Raw genomic sequence first — 22,284 nt, 5'->3', positions numbered from 1 at the left:
GATGTGCCCTACCGGAAAAATGCATGTGTTAAACAAGCTTCCTTCAGGCATGAGCTATTGGCTAAGGATCCAATGTCAATGAACCAACAATACATATTAAATCACATGTCTTTAAACAGAAACACACATACAGCAAGATCATGTATTCATAGGTTGATGAAAATGTTGTAACCAGAAGCTCATAGGAATCAAATCCAGTATCTCCCTCAGAAGCAATGGTTCATTTAGTATTTGTCAATTTAGCATTTGTGGCAACTTTATAGAATACAACTGTTGTACTTAACAAGAATTAACTGGCCGGGTACAGTGGCTCACCCCTGTAATCCTAGCACTTTGAGAGGCCGAGGCTGGTGGATCACCTGAGGTCGGGGGTTCCAGACCAGCCTGGCCAACATGGTGAAACCCTGTCTCCACCAAAAAAAAAAAAAAAAATTAGCCAGGCATGGTGGCACACTCAGGAGGCTGAGGCAGGAGAATGGCAAATTCCGCCAGGAGGTGGAAGTTGCAGTGAGCTGAGATCGCACTGCTACACTCCAGTCTGGGTGACAGAGTGAGACTCCGTCTCAAAAAAAGATAATTAACTATATTTGTTTCTTTGGTTTCCACACTGTTTCTTCCCATCAGAATAAACAGTTAGTGAAGTCAGGGGGGTTTTGTCTGCCCTTGTCACTGTGATACTCCCAGTACCTGAACTATAGTAAGCTCTCAATAAATGGTCATGTATTGAATGAATAAGTATAAGGAATGTATAACTTGTTCTTTGTCTAGACATATTTAAGTTACATTATAATGAAACTAACTTCAGGCAATACCAAAGGTGGACAAAATATCTCTTTTTAAAGAAGTTATATTGATTACACAAGTTTGAGTAGTAAGATGTAGGATATGAACCTGTTGGCACCAGAGATCGTGTCACGTTTCTATTCTTATCAAAGTTAAAAACACAAAGCATGAATTTAAAAACACATTATGTTCTCCAGGAATGCTAGTTTAATGAATAAATAATTGATAAAATCTAACAAATCTAGCATTCTTTTGACTACAAGGATAGAGAAGGCAATATTTGCCCTTACTTCATGGTAGCATGTCAATTACATTTGCACTGTTATTCTTGCATGTTTTGCAATGATAACATGTTGGTTGGTGTGTAAACATTGTACATTTGATTGGACAGAAGAGGAAAGATCAATGGAGTGAAAAAAAGGTGATAAATGGAGAATGGAGTAGTCAGAGACATCAATAAGGAATGGACTGAGGTGTCTTTGTAGGTCCATGGGGGTCAGTTGTGTTTCAGTCACTAGGGTATCCAAATGAGGATGGAAATAAATTCACAATACATATAAAACCTCAGAGATTATCCTGTCCTATAATTGTTGCCAGAAATATGACTGCTGGCAGCTTAATTTAATTGATATGTAATTGGTCAATAAGACAATCAGCCTATATGACATATTAATCATTTAGTACCCTGACTGAGAGCTATGGAGAGTAAAGAATAGATGTAAAATATGATCACTGACCTTAAGAAGCTATAGCTCAGTGGAAAAGAGGGAAGCGATTAACACATAAATATAATAAAAAACATTTACATCATATTCAGGTATTAAATTTTCTGGTGTTGATTACAATTATTACAATAATTGTTTTCTGACTATAGGAGTGTTGCATTATTGAGCCAGAAAAAAACCTGGTAGATATTTAGGCATCTGAGTCCACTACTAAATGGCATGTAAGAATAGGTGGACAGTTCAAAATATTAAACCATTTTATTTAACAGACCAAATTCTAACTGACCCAATTAACATAAGATGGGAAAAATATGGGCCTAGAAAGATCTCTAAATCACTCCTTTTTTAGACATTTTTTTTTCTTTAACTTCTACTGTGAAAACTGGAATCTTCATTAGGACTCAGACTTAGAAAAGGCCCAGTTTCAATGATTCTGACTCGCACAGACTGAGCACACCCATTTCCAAAAGTTTGAATACTTTCCTCATTCTCCTCAACTTCTGATCTCTCCAGTTCCAGTCAAAACCCAGAAACTTTAAGGGGTTCAAATTAAGGCCACCTTGTTTAACAAGTTCTTTAATTCTCCCTAGAGTTCCTACACCCAGGAGCACCACACACTTCTTTGGTAACTCTACCTGCCCCTGGACCTTTATGTGCCTAGTTTATGAGACTAATGGTTAGACACCTGTCTAGAAGTGTGAAGAACCATGAAATGCAGGTGGAGGTGTTTGAAATGATTAAGAAAGCAAGTAATGCAATTATCAGTTAGTTTCCAGAGTTATGTTTTTCAGGACTACTATTCTTTTGGTATGCTTAGTTAAAAACCAATCCTGTATTTAGGTCACGCTGATAAACTTCACATGCCATATATGCAGCTCATTCGTGAAGAACAAATTAAAAAAGACCTTCCTACTACAGATGCTTGTTGACTTTAACTTTCTGCATATATATATATATATATACACACACACTATATATAGTAAATATACTATATGCATATGCTATATGCATATACTATATATACATATATACATATATATATATAGAGAGAGAGAGAGTAAATCATGGAACTCCTGCCTTTGAGAAATGCCTGTTAGACTTCCACAGAATTCAAACACTACTGTATGTTGTAGTATAAGGAAATGGCATAATGAAAAGTATATTTTGGGTAGATTATCTAAAAGGATTATGTAGGAAGAATGAGCATGGGGAGAGACCTACCTCAGAGAAACTGGCAATAATTTTGTCACAAACTTGATAAAGAAGATACAGTCTTTCTCTGCTGTTAAGGAACTCTTTTCCCAATAAATAGACTTTCTTGAGTGGAGCTGGAGGAGGTCATCCTTAGAGAAAAGCATGACCACTTTAATTTATTACAGATCGAGCTAAACATAAAATACTGTAAAGAAAATAAAGAATATCACACACAGGCACACACTCATAGAAACAAACACACTTCATTGTGATGGTCTGTGGATTGCTACCTTAAGAAAATGGTCCTAATAGCAGAAGACAGCAAAACTCAGCTCATTGACTGGCCTTTGTTAAAGGAGGGTGATTGAGGGGAAAAAAAATCAAACCAACCAGGCATAAATTAAATTCCATAGGTGGGTGGAAGCCAAGTGTCTCATGCATAACCCTCCTGGATTGGTGACCCGTCAAATCCCTTAATGTAGTTGGGTCTGGCAGAGAGGTAAAGAGGCACTCTGGTTTAAAAGTTAAGTTTTTAATCCTTAAGGAAGGTCCTAAGTGAGAAGGAAGCTGACAGATTATAAGAGACCTCCTCTCACTTTTGCCTTGGGCTTAGTTCAAGTCAATGAACCAGGGGACAGAAGAGAAAGCTATTTCACTCAATCACCAATTCCACAACATTCCTTTCCAGAAACTTCCACAAAGCTGGTGCATTTCCAATAATAAACACTGAGGCCTGGTTCCCTAGAATTTATGGGAGGGCCAGTTACTTCACTCTGGAAGGAAAAAGAAGAGTTTTTTTCTTAGTATATTTCAATATTTCTTTTACAACATCTATGTATTTCTTTACCTTGTTTCACAATTTAGTGCATAATTACACCTTTTTTTAGAATAGGATATTGTTTTGTTCATCTTTATCCTGAGTCTAAATATGTTAGTTTGCTAGTATTACACAAAATATGGAATGAGTAGGATTTGCCCATTAGAAGTAATTACTACTTTATTATCAACATGGGACAAAACATATTAGAAGATTATTCTCATTCTTCTGGTTCTTTGTAAAGAATAACTATAATAAGAATTTTGTAGTGGAAAAATAAATATAATTATTTTTTGAAAACTATTCTTTTTTATTATACTTTTAGTTCTGGAACACATGTGCAGAACATGCAGGTTTGTTACATAGGTATACACATGCCATGGTGGTTTGCTGCACCCACCAACCCATCATGTACATTATATATTTCTCCTAATGCTCTCCCTCCTCTAACCCCCAAGACCCTGACAGACCCCAGTGTGTGATGTTCCCCTCCCTGTGTCCATATTTAATAAATGGTGTTGGGAAAACTAGCTAGCCATATGCAAAATACTGAAACTAGACCCCTTCCTTACACCTTATACAAAAATCAACTCGAGATGGATTAAAGATTTAAACATAAGTCCTAAAACCATAAAAACCCTAGAAGAAAACCTAGGCAATACCATTCAGGACATAGGCATGGGCAGAGACTTCATGACTAAAACACCAAAAGCAATGGCAACAAAAGCAAAAATTAACAAATGAGATCTATTAAAACTAAAGAGCTTCTGCACAGCCAAAGAAACTATCATCAGAGTGAAACAGGCAACCTACAGAATGGGAGAAAATTTTTGCAATCTATGCATCTGACAAAGGGCTAATATCCAGAATCTACAAGGAACTTAAACAAATTTACAAGAAAAAAACAGCCCCATCAAAAAGTGGGCAAAGGATATGAACAGACACTTCTCAAAAGAAGACATTTATGCGGCCAACAAACATGAAAAAAAGCTCATCATCACTGGTCATTAGAGAAATGCAAATCAAAAGCACAATGAGATACCATCTCACATCAGTTAGAATGGAGATCATTAAAAAGTCAGGAAACAACAGATACTGGAGAGGAAGTGGAGAAATAAGAATGCTTTTACATTGTTGGTGGGAGTGTAAATTAGTTCAACCATTGGGGAAGACAGTGTGGCGATTCCTCAAGGATCTAGAACCAGAAATACCATTTGACCCAACCATCCCATTACTGGGTATATACCCAAAGGATTATAAATCATTCTACTATAAGACACATGCACACGTATGTTTATTGCAGCATTGTTCACAATAGCAAAGACTTGGAACCGACCCAAATGCCCATCAACGACAAACTGTATAAAGAAAATGTGGCACATATACACCATGGAATACTATGCAGCCATAAAACAGGATGAGTTCATTTCCTTTGCAGGGACATGGATGAAGCTGGAAACCACAATTCTCAGCAAACTAACATAGGAACAGAAAATCAAATACCACATGTTCTCACTCATAAGTGGAAGTTGAACAATGAGAACATGTGGACACAGAAAGGGGAACATCACACACCAGGGCCTGTTGCGGGGTGAGGGGCTAGGGGAGGGATAGCATTAGGAGAAATATCTAATGTAGATGACCGGTTGATGGGTGCAGCAAACCACCATGGCACGTGTATATAAGAAACCTATGGCACCTGTGTAACAAACCTGCATATTCTGCACATGTATCCCAGAAGTATAATAAAAAAAGAAAAGCTTAAAAAATTAATTATATTTATTTTTCTACTACGAAATTCTTATTATATATATTCTTTACAAAGTACCAGAAGAATGAGAATAATCTTCCAATATTTTTTGTCCCATGTTGATAAAGTAGTAATTATTTCTAATGGGCAAATTCTATTCATGCCACATTGTGTGCAATACTAGCAAACTAACATATGTTAGACACAGGATAAAGAAGAACAAAACAATATCCTATTCTAAAAAAAAGTGTAAGTATGCACTAAATTGTGAAACAAGTTAAAGAAATACATAGATATCATAAAAGAAATATTAAAATATACTAAGATATGCCTACACATACTTTCCTGAGATCTAAGACAAATGAAAGTACCTCTGTCTTTTTGTCTTGACACTTTTAAATCCCTTTCGAGAAGTCAAGACTTTGGAGAGCAGGTGTGAAAAGACTAATGGGGTTTTGGGTGAGGATTAGAAGTGCTAGTGACAGGAGTTTGTTGGAACCAAGAAGGATGAGGAAGGGAATATATATTTGGCCCCCAAATTTAAAAACAGTTATAAGTTGATAAAAAGAAAAGCCAAACTGAAGATAAAATATAGAAGTCACTAAACATAAAGCTAGCAGAAAGGCCAGATGAGATAATTCTGCAGTGATCCATTCCAGATGAGGTCGTGTGGCAGTGTATTTACAGAAATACACTTAAAATTATGTGACATCAGTGGCATAATGCCAGTCACATGTGATTATTCAGTTAAATACAGCTACAATTATTATTATGACTATTGTAATCATAATTGGGCTTCGTCTGAAAACTTAGATGTAGTGAAATGGGAGGGGCAGGCTCATGAAGGATTGCAAAAGTAAATACTCCGGTCAATGAAGTTGCTATCCTTTTATGAGGTGGAATTGTGAGAGTGTGCATTCATAATCCAATCAACTACTGTGGAGATAGGAGGGATGCATGGGATGTATCCAGGGGTTACTCTGGAACATAAATACTGCTGGTAATTTGATAGAGCAGTCATCAGAGGTAGGACATTACACTATCACTGTTCAAAATACTGAGGGGAAGGTAAGATGTCCTTACTGCCCGCCTTCAGTCTACATGACACCAGGCAAGAGGTGATGTGGCCCCACTTTCACATAAGCTGTCACCTTTGTCATCTTCAGAAGAAAGTCTACACTCCATCGCATGGCATCACAAGGCTGCCTTTTTGCCTTTTGTCATCTGATTCCATTTTGTCCCCAGAGCTGTCCTTTCATTATTCTCTTCCAGTCACCTTGTACCCACTGCTCCAGCCTCACTAAAGCACTTTAGAATCCAAATAACAACAGCAACAATTACCATACTATTTAACGGTAATAGTAGTAATTATTACTATTGCTACATCTTTAATATTCTTACTCTATACTTAGCATGGTTTTAACATCTTTACAACTATTCACTCATTTAATCTTCACAAGAACTTTATGAAATAGGAGGTATTTTAATCCCCATTTTAGAGATGACTAAACTGCAGCACAGAGAGGTTAAGTAACTTTTCTAAGTTCACACAGCTAGAGAGTACCAACTATCTCATGTGTCTGTGTTTTTGCATACTCTGTTCATTCTGCTTGAATGCCCTTTCCTTTCTCCCTTTACCTAACTAAATCTCCTTCAAACTTCTGCCTTCTTTTTTCAATGTTATGGTTTAAATATTTCCTAGAAGGATTTTTAAAGCTTAGCCTCATTTTCTAATTATTATATTTCTAAATTGTGGCTACGAATTTTACTGCTCAAAACTACTGCTAACTAAATATTTGCTATAGTATGCTTTCAATGTACGTCTTTTTAAAAACCAGCATTTATTTATTCATGTATTAATTCAGTGATTTACTCAGTGCCTACCAGGTCCCAAGCACTATGCCCGGTAATGGGATACAGACAAAAAACACAGGGACTTACTCTCAAGGAGCTCACAGTCTTACAGGGAAAGGATGGCAATTCTATCCCAGTTGCAAACTCACTGTGATTCAAGAGATACATTTTTTTAATGATTGTATTATTTATAATATACCCATACTTAACATTTATTGTAATACATAATCATTTTAATGAAGATATTTAAAAAGTAATAACTAATGTTCGTCCTCAGGAAAAAATGTTTCTTGTCTCTTTTATTCATAAAATTCAAATTATTCTTTTCTAGTAGCTAACAGGGAAAACAATCAGCTGAGACAGCCATCTTATATTTTAACCCCAACAGAGGATGTAAAAGTGAAATAGGTAATACTTATTTATTGATTTCACAGTAGTTGCTTGAAAATTGAAGATTATCTTTCTAATTTGTGCAAAGTCATAATTCTCCAGTCACTTAGAAAATTTTATTCTCAGAACAGAGTCATTGTTAAAAGATGAGAGGATTGAGATGCATGTTAACTGCTAGGAAAGGTTATACAATGTCTAGAATGTCAAGATATATTCAGGGGAAGTCAGTGATTTCCATCAATCAAATGTGTATCACGAAAGGTTCTTGGATGACAGCACCCCAGGGTGGTGTCCAAAATCCACACCAAATACAAACACATGGGTTAAGTTAGGCCATATACCTGATCAGTTGACATAATGGAATTGAATTTTAAGACCCAAAAGTTGAGAGCAGAAAGGATTTAGAAGATAGATTCAATACAAATAGAAGAAACATAAGCCCATTGAAGTCTAAAGAAGGGGACAGACCTGGCAAATACATGAACAGTATCATGAACCTAAATCCTCCTGAAGTTGTACCAGGACCAAAATAAATATTAACCCAACGTTTAATTGGAATCCACTGAAACTTTTCAAACTGGAAGCATTGATAAAAAAATCCAAAGACTCAGAACTTGTCTGGCCACTAAACTAAACTGCAGCACAGGAAAAAAAAAAATATCCAAAACCTCAGCAAACAGACAAGCTGAGTGGAATAATGAATGTCTTAATCCAGCCAAGAGTACATACTTTATTTCTGAGCATCAGCTCCAGCATGTTTTGATGGATGGGAAATTTAATGTGTTAAGATACAGTAAAAGGTAAGAGCTGGTACTCAACAGAATTTATTCAGGCAATGCATTTTTAATACATTTTTTAAAGGATCAAAAAGGATAGACTAAAATATGTAGTTTTTTTTTACTATAGTCTAAAAGCAGCCTCATTGAAAAAAGAATGTTCCAAGGGACTAATCAACATTATTAAAGCAGCAAAGTCATCAAAGAAAAGGAAAATGGCAAAATGACCCCTGGAACAGACAAGAAAGCAGGTCAGGACAACTTTTGAAGAAGCAGGTCTAGTGGCAATCATGGGGATAAATACAGGCTGTAGAGGGTGAAACTGCAGTTTGGTAGAAAAAGGCACAAGATAAACAGGATGGGAAAGGGGGAAAGGGTATTGTTTAGGAACTTAACACTCCCAAAATATGCAATATCATGTTTGTCCCACTTCAAAACTCAACCTGTTCAATCCTCAAGGAAAGTTTAAATAAAACCATATAAAATTAATGGAAATATTAACTATTCAAATCACAAAGAGAATTGACAATGATTGCATTTTCTCTAAATATGCTTTTTCATTTAACTGCAGTATTTCTAAGATCCTATGTAGAGAAGTTTCATTTTAAATTTGGATCTTTAAAATCATCACTTCTCTCTTTCAGTATGTGAAGTGTTATTGTCTCTCTGGCAATCATTTAGCTATGCAAAGTGAATTCATATGGACTTCTCTATAGGCTTCAGGGTGAGATTCAATTTGCTCACTGTGCTAATTCCAGCATGACATTCCCCCTCGAATACAGAATTTCTTTTTTAATATTTTTTTTATTATGTTAGACATGTGAATTCTTGGGCAGTAGAGTGTACAAAATGCCTATTTCTGTTGCCAAATTTTCTTGTTGTCGAATTGTTTGCTTTTGATCTTTTTTGGTTATCTTTTTGAGCTACACTTTTGTTTTGTTTTTTTTTTTGAGGCGGAGTCTCTGTCATCCAGGCTGGAGTGCAGCAGCTCACTACAACCTGTGCCTTCCAGGTTCAAGCAATTCTCCCACCTCAGGCTCCCGAGTGGCTGGAACTACAGGCATGAGCCACCATGCGTGGCTAATTTTTTGTATTTTTAGTAGGGACGGGGTTTTACCATGTTGGCCAGGCTGGTCTCGGACTCCTGAGCTCAGGTGATCTGCTCACCTTGGCTTCCCAAAGTGCTGGGATTACAGGTGTGAGCCACTGCGCCCCATCACTATACTGTATTTTATCAACAAAGTATTACATTGCAGACTTTAAAAAAATTTGATTTCATACTATTTCATAGTGTGGTTTCTTAGCACCAATTCTTTCTACGATTTGGCGGATTTTTCCTTATGTTATTTAATTAAAAGCTGAAGTGTGAGGCTATCACTAATCCTATTAAGACTCTATTATAAACTTCTTTGCCTTGTTTAAATGATAAGATGACTCCAAGTTACCCAATAAGTTTAAAGTAAAGATTACGAAGATAATCATTATTGTCAGAAGGGACTAAAATAATTACCCATCTCATATCTTTGTCCCCGCTACACTTCCATGAAAATTCTCATTGTCACTAAGATGGAAAAAGGCCAAAAAACTCCATTTCCAATATATTCAAGAGAGCATTTTTTTTTTACTTTGCCTCTTTTATTAAGATAAAGGTTATTTTTAGCCATAGTCCTGCAACATGTGGTTAGTAATTTTTTTTTTTTTTGAGACGGAGTCTTGCTCTGTCACCCAGGCTGGGGTGCAGTGGCACAATCTTGGCTCACTGCAAGCTCCACCTCCCGGGTTCACGCCATTCTCCTGCCTCAGCCTCCCGAGTAGCTGGGACTACAGGCACCCGCCACCATGCCCAGCTAATTTTTGTATTTTTAGTAGAGACGGGGTTTCACCATGTTAGCCGTGATGGTCTCCATCTCCTGACCTTGTGATCTGCCTGCCTCGGCCTCCCAAAGTGCTGGGACTACAGGCGTGAGCCACCGTGCCCAGCCCGTGATTAGTAATTTTAAGAGATGTGACTGCTTCCTTTAAATTTTATGTTCATTGAGATTAAGAAGAGGAGAAAGCCACTAGCCCATATTGTCAAGTTTCAAGCATAACTGTCTAGAACACCATAAAGGGTTAGAATTATTCTGGGGTTTCAAATACATTCACAGTACCAACCTCTGGCCAGAACATGTAGCATATTCATTATATGAGGAAACCTTGTTGGAGGTGGGACAATAGTTTTCATTCTCCTGTCTGAACCCTAAACCAGATCCCCAGTTCTCTAACACAACCCTGGGAGAAAGGAAGGATCCCTCAACATAGCTGAACTGCCCCACCAGCTCTGTAGGATGGGAAGTTTGAAATAGACCTTTATGGTGGTTTAGGGCATGGCTGTTTATATTTTAGCAACGTCTGTATTACTTGGAAGGCTTCTAAAACACAGATTGTTGGCTCCCATCCCCAGAGTTCTTGACAGAGAAGGTCTGGGGTGGGGCCCAGACGGTTTGCATCTCTAGTAAGCCCCAGGTAATGCTGTTGCTGCTGATCTGGCACCACATTTTGAGAACACTGGCTTGGAAGAATTGTAAAGAAGTGGTGCATCTCCCAAACCTGGATCTGTTCACCTGCTCTAGTAATGGTGGGGACAGTCTGTGGAGAGCTTTGAATGTCAGATTCAGGAGATTCCTGTAAGAGACTCAACAATGGCAATTTTATACAATTCTTGGCACTGTTCTTATCACCTCATAAAATTTAAATTAGATATCACCTATGAAATACATCTGTGCTATTTAGCCCTAGCTAAAATATATGTCCTCAAATTTATGCAGTTCAGATATCTTCTGTAGTCAGGGCCCTGTCTCATATCTTACAGGACCTGGTCTAATCCTCCTTCCTCTCCCTACCACATCCCAGTTCCCATCTTTGTTAACAGATAACTGCCTCTGACTCCACCGAGGAAATGGGGGACCCTCTCTTCTTTCCTCCTTCCCCCTCCACTTCCATGTAGCTAAACCTACCTGTAAGCCTTTTTTTAGTCTTACCAATATCCTGCCTCTTCTCCCTATCCTAAACCTGACATGGTCACTTGAAATAATCTTCCTCTGGTTTTTTCTTTTAATTTAATTTTTATTCCAATAACTTTTGGAATACAAGTCTCTTTTTGTTACATGGATGAATTATATAGTGGTGAATTCTGTTCCTCCATTTTTAAAACCATACACCTTTCATTGGCTCCTCTTCAGGCCGCAAATATACTCAGGTCTCTCAGAGAGTATAATAATAAAATCCTTCCTTGGCCTGGCTTTCCCTGCTAGTTGCCTCTCTATCTCCTTATGTTCACTGCCTCATGTCTGAAAGACTAGTCTATATTTTCTGTGTCTACTGTCTCCCCTTTTCACTCTGCAACCACTCACAATCTGTCTCCAGTGCTCCACTAAAATTGTTCTCACTGAGGTCCACGTGACCCTCTTCTTGCCGTGCCATCTGTGTATTTCTTGATATCTCTGGTGTTTAACAGCCTTTATCACATTCTTTAATGAGCATCCTGTTCTCACGCCGCAGCACCTGCAGCATCAGCAGGTCCAAGATTGCATTCATAGCCTCTTCAATTCATGTTCTATTATAATTTTCACCTTTGGAATAAATGATGGATCACTGTCATATCTATATTTCTAACTCATCCTTTGCCCCTGAGCTTCCGTATTACGCTGTCAATTGAATATTTGTGTACCTCCAAAATTAATATGTTGAAACTTGATCCCCACTGTGATAGTATTAAAAGGTGGGAACTTTAGGAGATGATTAGGTCATGAGGGCTCCACCCTCATGAATGGGATTAGTATCCTTATAAAGGAGGCTCCAAGGAGCCTGTTAGCCCCTTCTTCCATGTGAGGATGCAAGAAGAAAGCATCATCTATGAGGCAGCGAGCACTCACCAGACACCAAATCTACTGGCACCTTGATCTTGGACATACCAGCCTCCAGAACTGTGAGCAATAAAGACTGTTGTTTATAAGTTACCCACTCTAAGGTGTTTTGTTATAGAACCCTGAATGGACTAAGACAAATATCTTCAATTACCTTGTGGGAATTTCCAGACACCTCAGTCTAAGCATGCCCAGACCGCTGATTTCCCACCTCTAACCCAAGCCCACTCCTCCTCTTGCATGTCTTGTCTCAGTCACTGGCACCACCATTCTTCACTCAGATGCTAACGGCAGAAATATCAGAATCATCACTGACTCCCGTCTCAAATCAGGTCTGCTGGTCACTGCATCTGGTTGATTTTATTTCTCAGATTGGTGTTCTCCTCTACAAGCTCACTGCCTAAATTCTGGCTCTCACCTGGATGACCAAACCAGACTTACAACTGGGTTTCTTGTCTCCAGGCTTAACACGATGGTGTGGAAAAGAACACAGTCTTGGGGTCACCCAAACCTGAATTTGAATCCCAGTTTCCCCACTTATTCACTAAGCACATCAGGCAAGTTATTTAAGCTCTCTTGTGCCTATTTCCTCTTATATAAAATGGGATACTAACATCTACTCACAGGTTTATTGTGAGCATTTAATGAACTAATGTATTTCAAATATTTAGCACAATGCCCAGTACACAGTATGATCTCGATAAATGTTGATCTTGGCTCCCCACACAAATTCATCTTCCATAGTATTCCAAAGCAAACTCCTTAAAATCAAATTTTGATTAATTCCCTCCTAAAATGACTTGTCACCACCTAGAAAATAAAAATAAATCAGCACAGTCAAGTATAGACCTATCTTTCCAGCCTCATTCCCTAAATGGATCCCAATCTTCCAGCCATTTGGATGAAAATGGCTGCTTGGACATTTGTTGACTCAGCTGCCTGGAATGCAGCCTGGTTCTCTGTTTGCCAGGTAAACCACTCCAACAAAGTTTCTGCTTCAATGTGGTCTTCCCTGACAGTGGTTAATGATGAAACTTGGTGCGGCAGGAGGTGCTGTGGGAGTAGAGGGAAGGCAATGTAATGTGTTTTAATTCCCTCTCCCTTCATGCTAACCTCATGGTGCTAGAATATGTAACGATTAGCATCCTCTTCTGAATCCTTGGCCCCTTTTATTCCACCTCCCCTTCCCATTCCCGGTGGGGTCTCAGAGTATTTTTTAGAAATCTCTATTAGTACTTATTTCACCGGAACAAATCACTCACTGCACTCTCCTTTCCTGATGCTCCTACAATTCCCCTGCCCCACATCTCTTATTCCATGATACATGCCTTTGCCTCCATCCTCAGCCTTCTCATGGGAAGCTACCTCTCCGGCCTGCCTCAGTGGAATCCTAGCTCTGCCCTAACCTCACCACCTCTTCTGCCATTTCCTCAGGTAGAAGCTGTTCATTATCATGTATTCTCTTTCAAGATAGTGAGAGGGTCAGCTTCTCACTTGCTCTTCAGGGCTATTTTACTGCTCCTTAGGCCTCCAGTAAAAAGTCCTATTTCTTTTAAGCTCAGGCCATCTGGCTGTATCATTCTCTACCTCTTTTGAGCTCTCCTCCTAATTCACTGAGGACCTTGGTACTGTGATCACTGTTTCCTTTTCCATCCCAGTCTAGCTATTTTCTGACCCACTCCAAAGCCCACAGCACACCAGCACCTTGACCTTTTGTGACGTCCTCATTTGCAGTGAATTCTACCCCCACTAGACTTCAGCTATACACATGACCACATCCTTGACTTTTTTAAAAAATCACTTGGAATGATTTCAGTTGTGAAATAACAAATCCAAACATCCCACTTTCTAACAGTAATAACTTATGTTACTAATTCTCTTATTCAATTACTTCCTTCATCCTTGTTCTTTGATCTTATAGCGGCATCCAATCCTTTTCTCCCTTTACTTTCTCCTGTTTTTATTTCCTTTCTGATCCAGCTTAGCATCCTTAGCCAATAACATCAGATGCTTTCTTGTCCATATCTCCCGATTCCTTGATCTATTGTCCCTCCATCACACTCTGGTAAGGCTCCTGCCCCACATCCATCTAACTCTGCCCCCTCATTCATGCCCATATTTCCACTGCTGCCCTTTCTTGGAGGAAATCAGTCTTGAAGATTGAAGCTGCTAAAACATTCTAGTTTCTGACCACAACTGGACCCACCACACTGACCAGAGTCCATCTTTCAATCCCCAATCAGCTCTTCCTATTCTCCTCTGTGATCAGCTGAAATCTGCTCCCTTCAGTAGCTCCACTTCCCACTCAGCAGAGTATTTAACCCCCTACAGCATTAAGAAAATAGCCATCACAGGAGAGTTTGCTCTGCTTTCCTTCACTAACTCTACACACGGACACACACATGATCCCATCCTTACCTGCTCTTCTGTTACAACAGAAGAGATGTTGCTGCTCAGATTTAAAATTGACTTCCCTGTCCATGCTATGAATTCATGCATGGCAACATTTTCATGGCCCTTTCTCTACCTTACACTTACGGATTTTCTACTCTGCTTCACAGGCTCTTCCATAGCAGCAACAGCCTTGAGCTCTCTCTAATCTCAAGAAAAAAAAAAAAAAAAAAAAGGAAAGAAAACATCTTGATTTTAATGCTTTCTTGCTTTCCACTCATTCTTTAATGTATTGTAATTTTTTGTCCCACCCTCAACAAACTCCAAAGACACTGCTTTTGCCATGGACACTAGTGGCCTCTGAGTTGCTAAATACAATGGACATATTTCCGTCCTGATGTTTCTTCTCTGAAGTATTAGCCATTATTACTAATTGCTTTTTCTGCCTTTTAAAGGTTTATTATAGAAAATTTTAAACATATTCAGAGATAGACTAATATCAATCATCCAGCTTCAATAATTAGCAATCATGACCAATGTTAGTCACCTACATTCACAAGCTCTCCCATTCCCAGCTGCTTATTTTGAAGCAAATCACTAATATCATATAATTTCTTCTGTATTTTGATACGCATCCCTAAAAGGTAACACCATTTAAAGTGAATCATAACAATTATTGGCCAGGCACAGTGCCTCATACCTGTAATCCCAGCACTTTGGGAGGCCGAGGCGGGTGGATCACGAGGTCAGGGGTTCAAGACCAGCCTGGCCAACATGGTGAAACCCCATCTCTACTAAAAACACAAAAATTAGCCAGTCGTGGTAGCGGGCACCTGTAATCCCAGCTGCTCGTGAGGCTAAGGCAGGAGAATTGCTTGAACCGGAAGGTGGAGGTTGCAGTGAGCCGAGATGGTGCCACTGCACTCTAGTGTGGTCAACAGAGAGAGACTCCATTTCAAAAAAAAAAAAATTACTAAAAATAGTACTCCATAAATATCACCAAATTATTGTTAGTATTTGCATTTCCCTGGTAGCTTTCTAAAGTTTTTCACCTGGTTGCTTGTTTGAATCAAGATGTATGTAAGATCCATATTCTAAGATCCACTGGAATGTCCCAAGTTTTTTTTTTTTTTTTTTAATACATTGTTTCCACTTCCAATTTGCCCTTGAGGAAAAATTTTTGGTTTTGTTGCAGAAACGAAATCAGTTGTCCTGCAGATATGCCAGCAGTCTGGGTTTGGCTGATTGCATCCCTGTGGTGTTATTTAATGTTTTGCATCTGTATCTTCTAAATTCAGAGATCTGGAGGATTGATAAGATTCAGATTCAATTTTGGGTGTAAGCCTACTTCAAAGGTGGTATTGTGTATTTCTGTAATTATGAAAAAGGTTGTTTCTATTTTTACAATATTATCAGCAATAATCATTGCCTAGATTATGGTGTTTGCAAAATGGTGATTTTCAAATTCTGTCATTTCTTTCTTTCTTATTTTTTTGAGATGGTGTCTCACTCTGTCACCAGGTTGGAGTGCAATGGCACGATCTCGGTTCACTACAACCTCCGACTTCCTGGTTCAAGTGATTCTCCTGCCTCAGCCTCCCGAGCCTCCCTAGCAGCTGAGATTATAGGCACGCCCCACCACGCCCAGCTAATTTTTGTATTTTTAGTAAAGACAAGTATTCACTATGTTGGGCAGGATGGTCTTGATCTCCTGACCTCGTGATCCACCTGTCTCAGCCTCCCAAAGTGCTGGGATTACAGGTGTGAGGCACAGTCCCGGGCCCATTTTTTATTCCTATATTAGCTGGAATTCTGTAAAGAAAAAGTCCCCTCATCAATGATTTAGTAACCCTGAAATACAATTCATATAGAAAAGACGGACTAAATGTTTAATTCTTTCATTTACTCACTGGTTTTCAAAATAATGAGTTTGTTTACCTACTATTCTCCATAGGTGGCCAAAGAGGTTTTTTATTTGTTTGTTTTCTTCAGTATTGCTATGAACTCATGAATCTATTACTCTTATTGATGTTGTCTGGGCCAACAGAAGCTTACTCAACTTGGCTTCCAAGTCCTTTGACAAAAACTTTGCAGTGTTTGGTAGCATCTTTGCTTGTTATAATAAAATAATCTCAGTTTATTTTATAAATTTTCTGCTCCATGCTTAGAATCAGTAATTTCTTCTGGGATCCCTGGTTTCCTTGAGTGGAACCTGTATTTGGGGAGCACATTCTGGGCATCAAGAATGTCATTGCTATTGAACTGGTCACCGTTCCTAGATCTTTTTGGTGAACAGAGCAGTGAATATGTATTCTTTTATATTGAAAGATAATACTTCCCACTCAGATTCAGGATTACTACAGTATTGTTACTTATTTTCATATTGAAATAAATAACAATTGAATTTTATATTGAAATAAGTAATAATTGAATTGTTACTTATTTTTATATTGAAAGATAATACTTCCCACTCAGATTCAGGATTACTACAGAATTGTTACTTAACTGCATGCATCTCTATCTCCTTTCAATCAAGCTGATAATCTCAGTTCTCAATGACACCAACATAGTAATTTAACTTATGTTATGATACAAATACAATGGCCTCAGGATAGCAGTAGCAATATGAGTACTAGAAGTAGTTTAGATTTTTTTTGGTAGTTTAAAAAAAATCCTTAAAATATATCCCTTTAGGAATGTATACCAAACATACAGGTTTTAAAGTCACTTCAAATCATTCTTTCATGTAAGATTTTGCTACCAATTTGAACCATATTAAAGTTGATTCATGTTACTTTAAATTTTTTAGGAATCAATTTTTAAATTTATTTCATTTTCTTTTATAACTATGTAAAATATTTGCATGGTTCCAAAATCACATGTAAAAATAAGGTATATTCAAAGGAATCTAGCTATTACTTTTTTCTTTTAGCTTCCTGTCTTGCTATAAGTAACTTTTTTGTTTATCTTTTCAACTTCTAAGTATATAAACAATGATAATATACTATTTGCACTTCTCTCCAGTTTGCTTTACTCATTTAAAAATGTATCTTAGGGATCACTCCATAATAGTACATAGAAGTCTTCTTCATTTTTTCTTATACCTGAATAATATTACTCTCTTAGGTGGAAGTACCATACTTTTGATTCACACAGCACTGTACTGATAGAGATTTTTGAGTTGTATTCATTCTTTTGCTATTCAAATAATCTTTCAGTGAATGTCCTTCTCCATATGTCTTCTGTCTTATTTTTGCTGGTATATCTTTGGCATAGATTCCTAGAAGTGGAAATTGTTCTGTTAAAACATGTATTATTTTTAGATATTGTTAAATCCTCTTCCATAGTGTTGAGCCATTTTGCATTTCCAATGGCAATGTATGAGAATAGCTGGTTTCTTTCAGCCTCATCACAGAGTATGTTGCAAAACTTAGATTTTTGTCAATCTGATAGTTGGAAATATGTTTCTCAACTTGGTTTAATTTTAATTTCTCTTATAAATGAGGTTGTTATCTTTTCATATAGTTAAAAGCAAATTCTGTCCTCTTGACATGGTTTTTTCCATTAATACCTATGAAGCTGCAAAGAAAATTCTAATTTGTCTTCTATTTCCTGGGTTACTTTTTCATCTCCCTTTTCTAGTTCAGTTTCTCCTATTTATTTCCTAAGTATTGCTCTCCCTCCAGATTGCATGTTAGTGTTTCTTTTAAAATCCACTCCGGGGCCAGGTGTGGTGGCTCATGCTTGTAATACCAGCACTTTGGGAGGACAAGGCAGGCAGATCATTTGAGGTTGGGAGTTCAAGACCAGCCTGGCCAACATGGCAAAACTCCATCTCTACTAAAAATACAAAAATTAGCTGGGCATGGTGGTGTGTGCTGTGGAATCCCAGCTACTAGGGAGGTTGAGGCAGGAGAATCACTTGCACCTGGGAGGCAGAGGCTGCAGTGAGCCAAGATAGTGCCACTGCATTCCAGCCTGGGTGACAGAGTGAGACTATGTTTCAAAAAAAGAAAAAAAAAAACTACTCATTTGTGAAGATCACTGCTATTCTAGTGCATACATTCTGTTTGGAGGTCTCTCTCTTCTTCTGACTCACATATCAAACTGCCTAATGGAGATCTTGAAATGCCTCTCTGGGGCACCGTTTTTTAAAAAAAATTTTTTTTTATTTTTTTATTTTATTATTATTATACTTGAAGTTTTAGGGTACATGTGCACAATGTGCAGGTTTGTTACATATGTATACATGTGCCATGTTGGTGTGCTGCACCCATTAACTCGTCATTTAGCATTAGGTATATCTCCTAATGCTATCCCTCCCCACTTCCCCCACCCCCCCACAGTCCCCGGTGCATACTGTTCCCCTTCCTGTGTCCATGTGTTCTCATTGTTCAATTCCCACCTATGAGTGAGAATATGCAATGTTTGTTTTTTTGTCTTTGTGATAGTTTGCTGAGAATGATGGTTTCCAGTTTCATCCATGTCCCTACAAAGGACATGAACTCATCATTTTTTATGGCTGCATAGTATTCCATGGTGTATATGTGCCACATTTTCTTAATCCAGACTATCGTTGTTGGATATTTAGGTTGGTTCCAAGTCTTCACTATTTTGAATAGTGCCACTATAAACATACGTGTGCATGTGTCTTTATAGCAGCATGATTTATAATCCTTTGGGTATATACCCAGTAATGGGATGGCTAGGTCAAATGGTATTTCTAGTTCTAGATCCCTGAGGAATCGCCACACTGACTTCCACAATGGTTGAACTAGTTTACAGTCCCACCAACAGTGTAAAAGTGTTCCTATTTCTCCACATCCTCTCCAGCACCTGTTGTTTCCTGACTTTTTAATGATCGCCATTCTAACTAGTGTGAGATGGTATCTCATTGTGGTTTTGATTTGCATTTCTCTGATGGTCAGTGATGAGGAGCATTTTTTCATGTGTTTTTTGGCTGCATAAATGTCTTCTTTTGAGAAGTGTCTGTTCATATCCTTTGCCCACTTTTTGATGGTGTTGTTTGGTTTTTTCTTGTAAATTTGTTTGAGTTCATTGTAGATTCTGGATATTAGCCCTTTGTCAGATGAGTAAGTTGCAAAAATTTTCTCCCATTCTATAGGTTGCCTGTTCACTCTGATGGTAGATTCTTTTGCTGTGCAGAAGCTCTTTAGTTTAATTAGATCCCATTTGTCAATTTTGGCTTTTGTTGCCATTGCTTTTAGTGTTTTAGACATGAAGTCCTTGCCCATGCCTATGTCCTGAATGGTATTGCCTACGATTTCTTCTAGGGTTTTTATGGTTTTAGGTCTAACTTTTAAGTCTTTAATCCATCTTGAATTAATTTTTGTATAAGGTGTAAGGAAGGGATCCAGTTTCAGCTTTCTGCATATGGCTAGCCAGTTTTCTCTCCCAGGCACCTTTAGCTCAACATATGCAAAGCTCTGCCTCAGCATGTCCTTTCCCTGCTGTTCTCCAGTATAGTGAGTGCTACAACTCACCAGCTGCCCAGGTCATAAACCTGGGTTATCTGCTGATGACTCCCTCTCCTACCTTACTTCTAACAAATCAATCACCAATTTCTGTGGCTTTTATCTCTTAAATGGTTCTCAAATCCATTTATTTATCTCCATCACAGACTACTGGTTTAAGTCACTGTCATTTCTTTCCTAGATTACTGTGCCTTCCTTCCAAGTGGTCTCTGCTTTTCTTCTTGCTCTCAAGCATGGACAGAATTACTTATGTTATTTTATTTTATTTTATTTTATTTTATTTATTTATTTTTTTTCACCTGCATTGTAGTTTTTTTTTTTTTTAATTTTTATTTATTTTTTTTTTTTTATTATTATACTTTAGGGTTTTAGGGTACATGTGCACAATGTGCAGGTTTGTTACATATGTATCCATGTGCCATGTTGATTTCCTGCACCCATTAACTCGTCATTTAGCATTAGGTGTATCTCCTAATGCTGTCCCTCCCCCCTCCCCCCACCCCACAACAGTCCCCGGAGTGTGATGTTCCCCTTCCTGTGTCCATGAGTTCTCATTGTTCAATTCCCACCTATGAGTGAGAACATGCGGTGTTTGGTTTTTTGTCCTTGCGATAGTTTACTGAGAATGATGTTTTCCAGTTTCATCCATGTCCCTACAAAGGACATGAACTCATCATTTTTTATGGCTGCATAGTATTCCATGGTGTATATGTGCCACATTTTCTTAAAAAGAGGAAGTCAAATTGTCCCTGTTTGCAGATGACATGATTGTATATCTAGAAAACCCCATTGTCTCAGCCCAAAATCTCCTTAAGCTGATTAGCAACTTCAGTGAAGTCTCAGGATACAAAATTAATGTACAAAAATCACAAGCATTCTTGTACACCAATAACAGACAAACAGAGAGCCAAATCATGAGTGAACTCCCATTCACAATTGCTTCAAAGAGAATAAAATACCTAGGAATCCAACTTACAAGGGATGTGAAGGACCTCTTCAAGGAGAACTACAAACCACTGCTCAATGAAATAAAAGAGGATACAAACAAATGGAAGAACATTCCATGCTCATGGGTTGGAAGAATCAATATCGTGAAAATGGCCATACTGCCCAAGGTAATTTATAGATTCAATGCCATCCCCATCAAGCTACCAATGACTTTCTTCACAGAATTGGAAAAAACTACTTTAAAGTTCATATGGAACCAAAAAAGAGCCCGCATCGCCAAGTCAATCCTAAGCCAAAAGAACAAAGCTGGAGGCATCACGCTACCTGACTTTAAACTATACTACAAGGCTACAGTAACCAAAACAGCATGGTACTGGTACCACAACAGAGACATAGATCAATGGAACAGAACAGAGCCCTCAGAAATGATGCCGCATAGCTACAACTATCTGATCTTTGACAAACCTGACAAAAACAAGAAATGGGGAAAGGATTCCCTATTTAATAAATGGTGCTGGGAAAACTGGCTAGCCATATGTAGAAAGCTGCAACTGGATCCCTTCCTTACACCTTATACAAAAATTAATTCAAGATGGATTAAAGACTTATATGTTAGACCTAAAACCATTAAAATCCTACAAGAAAACCTAGGCAATACCATTCAGGACATAGGCGTGGGCAAGGACTTCATGTCTAAAACACCAAAAGCAATGGCAACAAAAGCCAAAATCGACAAATGGGATCTCATTAAACTAAAGAGCTTCTGCACAGCAAAAGAAACTATCATCAGAATGAACAGGCAACCTACAGAATGGGAGAAAATTTTTGCAACCTACTCATCTGACAAAGGGCTAATATCCAGAATCTATAATGAACTCAAACAAATTTACAAGAAAAAAACAAACAACCCCATCAAAAAGTGGGCGAAGGACATGAACAGACACTTCTCAAAAGAAGACATTTATGCAGCCAGAAAACACATGAAGAAATGCTCATCATCACTGGCCATCAGAGAAATGCAAATCAAAACCACAGTGAGATACCATCTCACACCAGTTAGAATGGCCATCATTAAAAAATCAGGAAACAACAGGTGCTGGAGAGGATGTGGAGAAATAGGAACACTTTTACACTGTTGGTGGGACTGTAAACTAGTTCAACCATTGTGGAAGTCAGTGTGGCGATTCCTCAGGGATCTCGAACTAGAAATACCATTTGACCCAGCCATCCCATTACTGGGTATATACCCAAAGGAC

General features: G+C 38.1%; 1 protein-coding gene across 6 annotated transcripts in view; it reads right to left on the bottom strand.

Annotated features, from left to right (window-relative positions):
* The window catches only part of DYNC1I1 (dynein cytoplasmic 1 intermediate chain 1), a 318,572-nt gene that overhangs the window by 39,038 nt on the left and 257,250 nt on the right, over nucleotides 1-22,284 (bottom strand). The gene's annotated exons all lie outside the window — the stretch shown is intronic.

This window comes from Nomascus leucogenys, chromosome 11 (genome assembly GCF_006542625.1).
Source record: "Nomascus leucogenys isolate Asia chromosome 11, Asia_NLE_v1, whole genome shotgun sequence".
NCBI lineage: Eukaryota > Metazoa > Chordata > Mammalia > Primates > Hylobatidae > Nomascus > Nomascus leucogenys.
Note: the sequence above shows the minus strand (reverse complement) of the source record. Positions and strands in the feature narration are given on the sequence as shown.